This window comes from Neolamprologus multifasciatus, chromosome 14, assembly GCF_963576455.1.
Source record: "Neolamprologus multifasciatus chromosome 14, fNeoMul1.2, whole genome shotgun sequence".
NCBI lineage: Eukaryota > Metazoa > Chordata > Actinopteri > Cichliformes > Cichlidae > Neolamprologus > Neolamprologus multifasciatus.
In genome coordinates this window covers 21,399,635-21,403,243 of record NC_140452.1, presented here as the reverse complement: position 1 = coordinate 21,403,243, position 3,609 = coordinate 21,399,635, and the positions used below count along the sequence as shown (strand labels likewise).

The 3,609-nt window shown below is 40.1% G+C and overlaps 1 long non-coding RNA gene across 1 annotated transcript; it reads left to right on the top strand.

The window, feature by feature from the left end:
- The first annotated feature begins 1,855 nt into the window (after positions 1 to 1,855).
- Positions 1,856 to 3,409, top strand: LOC146504021 (uncharacterized). The gene is made up of 2 exons (XR_014877951.1): positions 1,856 to 2,775; positions 2,923 to 3,409. It is a non-coding gene; the product is annotated as an uncharacterized LOC146504021 (long non-coding RNA).
- Positions 3,410 to 3,609: the final 200 nt, after the last annotated feature.

Sequence of the window (3,609 nt, the reverse complement as noted above, 5' to 3'; positions counted from 1 at the left end):
TGACTATAACAATCCTGTTATACATTTTAGAAGTGCTGTGCACTGTAAATATGACAGAACACCAAAACGTGGATGTCGTGCTGTGCACACTGGTACCATGCAGCTTTAAACAATATCATTCATCAAGCTTTCAATCTTTCATGACTTAATTATTTATTTACCTTCGCTTTCATTTCTGTGCGCACTGTGTACCTCTAAAAACACGCAGTGAAATGAAAAGCACAGTCCAAAAAAAGAGAAGAATGCTTTCCTCTGTTAGTAATCTTGCGACCCATGTTTTTTTCTTTTTTTTTTCGGATTAAAATCCTAAATCACATCATCCTGTGCCTCCTGTGTGGCAGACCGGGACAGGGCAAGTTAGCGGCCTTCACCTGTTTGGCCTACATTTTGTGAGAGGATTTAAAAGGAGACTGCATCTGCATAATGCTATTGTAATATCTTTCTGTAAAAATACTACAACAACAACACTGGCAAACTGGGGTTCTTTAACATGTAAAGCAGTACAGATGTTACCGAAAGACAAAGAAGCCATAAGCAGACAGTTAATAAACTGGGTGCAGTTTGTTTTGTGTGTAAATGCATCAGGAAAATATGAGGCCTATCCTTCCCCACATTGGTAGTTTGTGCTGTAACTTTGGAACGTTATTTCCACTGACACTGGTGTTACACAACATGGGTCGGTGCAATCAGTCAAGTGCAATCAGGGTATAAATCTTGGGTTTTAGTCATCCTATCGCAGTGCGCAGGGAAAATTTTGCCAGCACAAATTGTTCATCGGTATTTAAGCTGGTTAGTATGTCAGAACAAGAGATTAGATTGTTAAGTTTGGCTCCGGCTGTTTATTCTGGTTGATTGTGTTCCACAGCGGCCGTCAGCGTTACAGCTAAACTGAACTGGTCAAAGGAAATCACCACGTACACTCATTTTGTTTAACACGCACTAGTCTCCAACTCGCAACCATGTCAAAGAAAACGAATAAAAACTGAGATGTGTTCCTGTACAGGGTACAGTATGCTGGCCCCTGCAGGGGACACACAATAAATCACATTTGGCAAAGGTAGCCATGATAATAACATTCCTCGTCCTTTCCTCTTGGAAACATTGTCCAGACACATTTCTCCAGGTATACTGAGGAAGTGTAGTAACGGTGTCATCTATTACTGGTAAGTGCTGGAGGACAACTGGATGTGAGCATATGGTTTGGTTTTATTGAGTTATCTGTAGCATGGTCGCTTAATCAAACTCATGCATCCTGACATATATTTATACTGTCATTCATGTAACCTAAATATTCCACCCAGCGGTCTGACCTGTTTGGGTGGAAACAAAATGCCAAGAGTCCAAGAGACTTGATTTTGGTAACACAACTCAGCTAACGTACAAAAAATAAATCCGCACACATTTACCAAGTACATCTTACACTAAAAATGCCTCAAAAAGTCATTTTGACACAATTTAAGTATCAAAACTGTTTTTTCACCCTGTTCACATGGAAATATGTCAAATGACTCTTTGTGGATTATGGGGACCGTGAGTAGCTAGCCAGAGGAGAAACCCCATCACAACCAATGTATGTTTGGGTTTTTGCCAGCTAAAACATTTGCATTTATTAAGAGTGTGTCAGAGATATCATTCATTGATTCAGCTCCTATTCTTCTCCGTATCAAACAATGTGAATGAAGAAAGCGTTTTCAAGTTACTGTTAAGAGTCATTGTTTGTGTTTTGAGCAGATTCTGAAAGGCATTGTGTTTTCTTCTGAAATTAAACTTCTATGTTGCATTAATTAGTTCAGCTCTGATCCGAAAACTATTAATTAACATCTCATTTACATTTACATTACCACACTAATCTCTCATTATTTTTCAATCAATCAATCAATCTTTATTTATAAAGCACTTTTCATACAAAAAGAAAATGTAGCACAAAGTGCTTTACATGGTTAAAAGCAGCCCCCCCTCCCCTCCACACACACACACACACACACACACGCACACACTTAAAAAGTAAAATTGGACTGGGTACGCATGAGCCAAGTGAGGAAACACTATCATGGGGAGCCGTCTGCACCGGAAGCCGGTCACAGACCGCAGCCTCCAGGCTGGGCACACAGCAGGAGGGAGGCAAAGAAGCCCCCCAGCCAGGCTGAGAGGACCCACAGAGCCCCAGCAGCCACGGTCGATCACAGCCCCGGTGCAGAGAGCGCCCTCTGAGGAAACACTGGAGATATGACCTAATAAGAGTATATACTGGGTAAAAAGATAAAATAAATAAGAACGGGATACAATATAAATATAAATATAAATAGAGTAAGAAGATTTAAAAAAAAAAAAATTAATAAGAATAAAATCAATAAATATTAGGTAAAACCTAAATTAACAATAGAATAACAGGATAGAATAAATAAGCATAAAATAAATAAACGTTAAGTAAAAGCTAAATTAAAAAGGTGGGTCTTGAGCCTGTTCTTAAAAACATGTACGTTCTCTGCGGCCCTGAGCTCCTCCGGCAGGCTGTTCCACAGACGAGGACCATACCACTGAAAAGCTGCCTCTCCGTGAGTATGTGTCCTGACTTTAGGGACAATCAAAAGGCCAGTACCAGAGGACCTCAAGGTCCGCGAGGGTTCATATGGTAAAAGCAGATCTGAGAGATAAGAAGGCCCAAGACCATTAAGACATTTAAAAACCAATAAAAGAACTTTAAAATCGATCCTGAAACACACGGGGAGCCAGTGCAGCGATTCTAAAACCGGTGTAATGTGGGCCCGCCCTCTGGTCTTCGTCAGCACACGAGCTGCAGAGTTTTGTAAAAGTTGTAAAGTTGAAATATTCTTTTTAGGAAGACCAGAGAGCAGGGCATTACAGTAATCAATGCGACTGGTAATAAAAGCATGCATCAACATCTCCGTGTTGGCCCGAGAGAGAATAGGGCGGACTCTGGCTATATTTTTTAGATGATAAAATCCAATTTTGGTTACATGTTTAATATGTGGGATAAAACCAAGCTCAGAGTCAAAAACAACACCCAGGTTTTTCACTTGTAGCGAAGGACATAGTGAAAATGCCTGTAATTTAGACAAGAGTTTCTCTCTCTGAGCCTCAGGACCGACGATTAAAACTTCAGTTTTGTCCTGGTTAAGCTGTAAAAAGTTTTCTGCCATCCAAGATCTTATATCTAAAATACAGTTAAAAAGGGCATCCATTGGTCTGGTGTCATCAGGAGACATGGAAATGTACAGCTGAGTGTCATCAGCGTAACTGTGGAAGTTCACTCCATGCCTCCTGATGACACCGCCGAGAGGGAGCATATACAAATTAAAAAGTACAGGGCCTAAAACTGACCCTTGAGGCACACCACATGTCATTTTATGGATCTTAGAGGAGCATGTATCCATACTCACCATAAAAGTTCTGTCTGAGAGATAGGAAGTGAACCAGTTGTGTACAGCACCAGAGAGGCCCACCATGTGTTTTATATCTGTACCATTGTCTGTCCTTAAGCTGTCTTTTGGTTGTTGTTGTTTTCATTATGTGTCTCCTTAGTGTTAAATTCCTTATTCTATTTGTCTACTATTGTATTTTTTATGTAATTACATGAAAAAAGTACAA